The sequence below is a fragment of the Diadema antillarum genome, unplaced genomic scaffold (genome assembly GCF_040938485.1).
Source record: "Diadema antillarum isolate AM-2024a unplaced genomic scaffold, OU_Dant_1.0 seq00000169_RagTag, whole genome shotgun sequence".
NCBI lineage: Eukaryota > Metazoa > Echinodermata > Echinoidea > Diadematoida > Diadematidae > Diadema > Diadema antillarum.
The window spans coordinates 1460601-1467601 of NW_027271238.1; positions in this window are offsets into that span (position 1 = coordinate 1460601).

Consider the following 7001-nt stretch of genomic DNA (forward strand, 5'->3'; position numbering starts at 1 on the left):
GTTAATTCTTATTTGGGATGGGGGTGGGTAGAGGGTATGGGAGGGGGGCGGGTTGTTATGATAGCCAATTCTGTACACAAACCATCCACCACTGCCGGATAGTGTGGGGTGGGACCAAAGCATGACATTATTTATTCATTATCTACAATTGCTCATCATGAATGATTTTTAAGTTACTTATTTCGTTTGTTTTTTTTTCTTCTCTTTTCTGCACTGTTTATCACCAAATAGAATGTGTGCCATGCTGCACATGGTAATTCTTTTTGTTTCGTGTTTCACAAGCTTTGTCATTGCTTTATGGCACCCACTTCACATACTAATTGACAGATTAATTGGCATATGTACCAAGCAGTAATGTTTAATCAGTGGAGACATTGATTAGAGTAGAAATCTGACTAAAACTAAGCAGTGCTGCTAGGCGCTATCAACAGCGAAGAGTGTTGTGCAAGCGGGATTACAAATGTTCGCAAACCGACCAAAGGAGGTGGTTTTAGCAAGCGACATTTCTTCTTCTTTTTTTTTTAAAAATATACAATGTATGCCAGCCTGTACATAGGTGAGCTTGGATTACATGTTTGATAAATAGTTTTGTAATTGTTTTCATGAAAGCTCTTGGAACAAGAACTTTTTAGTGACTGGTGTTATACAAAAGAAGTAAAAAAAAAAAAGCAACAACAACTTGTCTACATTTCTGCTTCTTTTTGTGCTGGATGTGTGAGAAAATTTTATCAGTGAGAATTAATGTGATATCATGTGTATATTGTAAACTCCTTTTTGTTTCCATGCAACCAGGCAAGTTTAACTTATTGACACTTTCTTTGGTTTTTAGGTTTTTTTCCCTCAAATTGCGAATTGAGCTGTTTTGCATAAATATTAATTACATGTGCAGGGAGCTCCTCAGATACATGCCGCATTTGCTGCTGTCAAGAGACTTTCTCTTTTCACTGGGGCAAGCATATTATCTATCCCATCAATTTACAAGCATGAAGAGAGTATTGTGCCACGAGCATGAAGCGCTCTACTGTAGTGTGAATATTTTCTTCCACTGCCATGTCTTACAAAGATTTCAAGCAACGACAGGTGACGAGTGACTTTATAGCATTTTGTGTGTACTTGCCAGTCCACAACACTTTAAACGTCCTTTTTATCAACACATATCATGGGGGGGGGGGGGGGGGGGGGGTGTTGTCAGTGTTCCTTTGTAAAGTGTGATTTCTCATTGTCACTTCAGATGGGGATGTTGTATTACATTCCATGCATCACCATTTTTTAAAAATTTCCCTTTCTGTATTTAATCATGAACTTTGCATGCTATTCTTGTAGAGATGTCCATACATGTGTGGGGGAAAACTGAATCTTGGCATCTTCCATGAGTAGGTACATGTACAATACTACGACTATTTCAGTCAACCTGTGTCAAATGTATATACAGGCACAGAGATATACACCAAACACTCAGGCACACACGCAGGCACAGCTTTTTCAAATGCATTCTGCACCATCATGTATTGTTGGTTTTTTTTTTGCTTTGATAAGTTTTTCAAGTAAGAATAAAAAGTTCCACTTATGTTGTGATTCCTGGTTTCACTCATTGTCTCCAGACATTGCATTCGGTATGTTTATGCAAAACAGCTCACGTTGTCACGAAGTCACACTCTTGTACAAATTTTTCTCGTTTAGTCATGTAGAATTGATGAAATAAACTCCTCACGTTCTGTTTTGTAAATATCTGATAACGGGCTGTTCTCTTTGTGCCTTTCCTTGCATTCCATAGTAGTGTGGCAGTCGCTGGTTCTCCTGGCAAGGTCATGTGGACCCTTTGTTCCTAGTATGACATGAAATGATTGGTTGTGTGTTGTTCTGGACTTGTTGGCATGATGGACTGTGAACTTCGCTCTATTCAGACAATACTCTTGGCTTTACCCAGAGTATAAAGTGATTTGGCGTGTGTGTGTAGGTATATGTGTGTAGACAAGTGTTCATTACAGAGTTGACAGTTAACCTTGTTTTGCTCACCAAATTTTAGTGAATTTCTGAAAAATGTTTGGTTAATTTTTAGAAACACTGAAAGGGTGTGCAATTGCAGTGAGAGAGTTGAGTTGCAATCAGTTGCAATTCATGGCAGTGAATGTGCCCTATGATTCTTTGTATTATACACAAGTTTTATAAACGTAATTGATTATAATTTGTGATTGACTTTTAACCATGTATTGCAGCTGATTGCAACTTTCTTGCAATGCCCCCTGAACGTGAAAATTGAATGTAAGAAGATTTCCTATTACAAATATTCCATCTTTTTAAACATTTGAAATAAGTTTCACATGCTATCAAAGAGCAAGATCCAACCATTAAGACACATCTAGTATGACATATTTCATTATTTTTTTGTTTGTGTGTGTGTGTGTGTGTGTGTGTGTGTGTGTGTGTGTGTGTGTGTGTGTGTAAAACAGTACATTCCAAAAAGGAGAAGGAAACTCAAATATGTGGATTGAGGGAATGCAACAATATTTGTAGAACACATCGGGGAAGTTTAGGAAAATTGGACAATGTCGAAAAGTTACAAATACAGTGCACTCCCGTTATAACGAAATGCTCGGGACCAGCAGTTTTCTTTCGTTATAACTACATTTCGTTATAACCGAACAAATACAATATATCACAAAAACAATGAAACAAGGGAACAAATAACAAACCCTATTTCATTTCTGAACTAACGGACATTTAGGTGTATCAGAATCAGTGTCTTTTGTAATAAAGAACCTTCAAAACAATAAAAAGAACTTTATTTGATTTCAGATTATTGTACACATGTATTACAATAATTCAAGTTCTTCTCGAAAAACGTGCGTGACACACAGAGCCAACACACAGTTATATGAAGCGTTCACTCATGCAGAGACGCTCTAAATGCTTGTTCCGCTACGTATTTTCGAAAGTGATCCGCATTTTGTTATAACGCAACACATTTCTTTTGTTTTTCTTTGTCAGTGGCGCTCGGAAAAGACTTCGTTATAACGAAAATTTCGCTATAACTGTGTTCGTTATAAGCGGATTTTGTACCATAGACTTTCATGGCGATAATTTTGGGACCAGAAGTTTTACTTCGTTATAATGAAATTTCGTTATAACCGTGTTCGTTGTAACGGGAGTGCACTGTACTTTATAAAGTTTTGGTGCTGCAATGACTGGATGAGAAGACTACATTTTGTGGCATCATGTATGGACAACAATATAAGAGTATGAAATGTGACATCATACTGTAAAAGTGGATATTTTTGCGCGACGAATTTTTCGCGCTTGGCCTGGTAAGAAAGGTTTCGTGTGTTTAATAATTCCACGGAATCAATACATCACGCACAGGAACATTTGGCAAGCAAAAATATTGCTTGCTTTTATTTTTGCGGCACTTTCTGGTTGCGCGAAATGCGCGAAAATTTCAACACCGCGAATATTTCCACTTTTACAGTAGCCATTCATCATAACGTCATCACTATCCGTTATTAAAGAAATTGTAAAGAAAATTCAACTTATCTTCACTTTCCTAGTACAAATAACCCTGCTTGACCTCGCATAAGTTGAATAATCACCTAAGTCGAAGGTCTTTTCAAGTTCTTTTCTTCATGTTCGATTGATTTTAATCCTTCATAAGTAGAATTTTCTTCAAGTCGAAGCTTCTTCTTCAGTCCAAATAGATTTGACTTTAATAGGCAAGGTTGGTTGTACATGAATTTATGAAAGAGCACTTGACTCCCCTATTTCAAGAAGCGCAGTACATCGTACTTAACAACATGGAGCTACAAGTTGAGGGATTGTGTACTTTTCATGAAAAATGAAATATTATGGAATTCTCTATTTTCTCTACATCGTTGTCCATGCGTGACGGCACAAACTGCAGAAGTCTTCTCGTCTAGTGATGGCGGCAGTGAAACTGTAGAAATTCATAACTTTTCCAACGAATTGTCCAATTTCTCAAACTGTAATGTTTTCTACAAATATTGCTGCATTCACTCAATCCACATAAGTATATTTGGGTTTCAATCTCCATTAGAATTTACACTGATATCCACATACAAGGAATTTGAAAAGGAAGTTATGATATCATTAACATTTAGGATTATGATATCCCATCGCAGCATAGTAACGAACACACATGCACAATCACACATGCAAATAAGCTGATAAATAATCCTACCTATACGGTAAAACTAAAAATTTTCACATGCATGGAATCTTTCTATTTCTAATTTTATAGCACATTGTATATATGTATGTTTGCTTCTGGGTTTGATTTTTTTTTTTTTTTTTTTTGAGCGGGGGGAGGGGGGGGGGGCTCATTTGAGTTGCATGATTGGGGTTGGGAGACATAAAAATCTTCATTTTATTTTTTTTTTTGGGGGGGGGGGTAGCCTCCTGGAAAGCCTTACTACTAAACACAGCTTTCAAAGGACATATCGAGGATATTGGGCAGGATCTAAAGTGAAGGATTACAGATGTTTCCTGAAAATGTCATAGAAGACCTTACACAGAATGTTAACCTCTCTTGCGAAGAAGTATGGAAATCATTACACTTGACCAAAATACAGTCATTTTACCTCTTGAACAAACACTCTTAGAGAATACCACTGAAAACTCACAAGCGACCAAAATACTTACCATTCTATGAACACTAAAAATACCACTAAAACCATCCTGGGTGACCAAAACATAGTCATTAACTCTACTAATGACCACTGCTTCAAAATGTCACCATATCCTACAGTGTCAGCACAGGTGGTCACAACACAGATGATGCTAGTAGATCAATGTTCAAGAACGAATATGTTTTCTCTTTTCTTCCAATACAATGATTGCCATGTGACACGTCTGGAGGCAGCTGTGATAAAGCTGAAAACATTAGAGCCCACTAAATTTTAACAAAAAAATGTAAATGATTTGTTCAGAAATGGAAAGTTGATATATGAACACATACTGGATATCCTGAATAAATGAGGACAATTTTCAGTTTTTATGAATCATCTTTCATACACTCCAGCTGTGTCTCAAATTTACCTACAGGTTTCATGTGAGTGTCACATCTCCCGCATACTCGAGTGCATCTAACTTCAAATCTTTTTTGCTTTCTTTAATATCTAAAACTTTTATCTTGCTGCCAGCTCTACTGCTGCACTTGAAACATTTGAAGTGAAGTGGGACAAATTATGAACTTGTATCATTGGAAAGCGTAAAGTCTGGGGAATTTGATACCGATCCACCAAAGTAAGAAAGATGATGGTTGGCGATTTGATCATGCTAAGTGACAGAAAGAGCACATCATGCTTACAAGCACTTGGTGTGGACTGCTTTAAAATAGATACATGGAGTTACAGCTCATGATTGCTTTCTGCAAAGGTGTGGTATATGCGTATCAGGGCAATCATCCCCCGAGGGCCATTGTTTAGAGTAAAGAATAGGGTTAGGGTTAGGTTTAGGGTATAGAGTTTGGGTTAGGGTTAGGATTAGGATCAGGTTCTGGTTTGGATTAGGGTTAGGATCACATCAGGAGAAGGGTCCGGGGTAATTGCCCAGGGGATAATTACCCTAGACCCGGTACATGAAGCAACAGCAGAGAAGCATAAAAATTCCATTGGGGTCAAGTAGAAAATTCTTCTAGGAATTTGATTGTTTACAATTTGTTTTCATTTTCCATCTGACAAGATGGCTGTATAGCCCATATTCAGCTCTACTAGCTGCCTTCCATGGGGCCAAGTTGTATGCACTTGGGGCAGACCACTTCACCAGGTTATGCACCCTGTTCTTTGTGATAAAATAAAATGAACGAAGCCGGACCTTTACAAGTATGGGCTTTAACTCTTTCACACATGGGAACTCCATTCCCTGTCTTGTCTGTGGGACAGTATCTTGTAGTGGCCAAAATGAATGAGTGTTGGAGTCAAAAACTGAATGAAGAGTGCCCCACAAAATTTAAATGGTGCTAATGGTGTCTGTATTTTAATTCTTTCTTGTTATGATATGGATCAGAAACTCATTGTACAAATGTTCCTTCTGATATTCATTATTTCATTGCTTGGATGTCTCTCTCTATAAACCTATAAGCAGTTGCAAAAGTGATTAAACAAAATAAAAAGAATCACTATTCAACAATACCAAAGAGCCTGCCCATTGATATGTTTCAAAGGAAGCATCCTCTTGAGAAGTGCTATGTAAATTATGACATAGGAGAGAAAAGGGCAAAAAGCCTAAAACACTCCCCTTCAACCACCCCATGAGAAATCACACACACTACACACATGCAACACACACTCACATGCACACACACACACACACACACACAAATATTGAAAGCAAAAGTCATAACACAAGAGAACTATGACATATAAAAACAGAAAATACTTGTATTGAACTTCACATACCTCTTATCCCTTCATACTCTGTGTATTGCCACATGGATCACAAAATCTTTTTTCCATCGTTTCATCTCTGGTGTTCCAGAGAGAGGGGGTGGATAAGCATAAGAAAGTCATGTTGCGGGTTGATGTTCCACAGTGTGGAGCAATCATATAGTGGGCAGCATAATGACTTCTACCACTTTTGCAACATTCATATCTGGCTAATACATGTACACCAGTGCCGTATATAAAGAGAGTCTGGACAACTGCTACATTGGACATCATGTCATTTCTCAGCGTATTATGCCTTAGAGGGTTTGTGAGTACGCTCAGACATCATAATGAGAGCAAAGCAAAATAAAGGGTAGTTAACAATGTGAATGGGCACTGCATGTGAGCGCAAATTTGGTAATGATATGGCTCCACGAATATAACAAGACCAGTTTTGACCAATCTTAGGCTTCAGAACTCATAAGTCAAAAACAGAGTTGGCCAGATTCTCTTTATATACGAATCTGATGTACACCAGTGCAGGGATGCCAGCCTTCTATTAAAAATGGTATTGCAGTATTTCACAAAAAAAAAACAAAACAAAACAAAACAAAACTACAATGG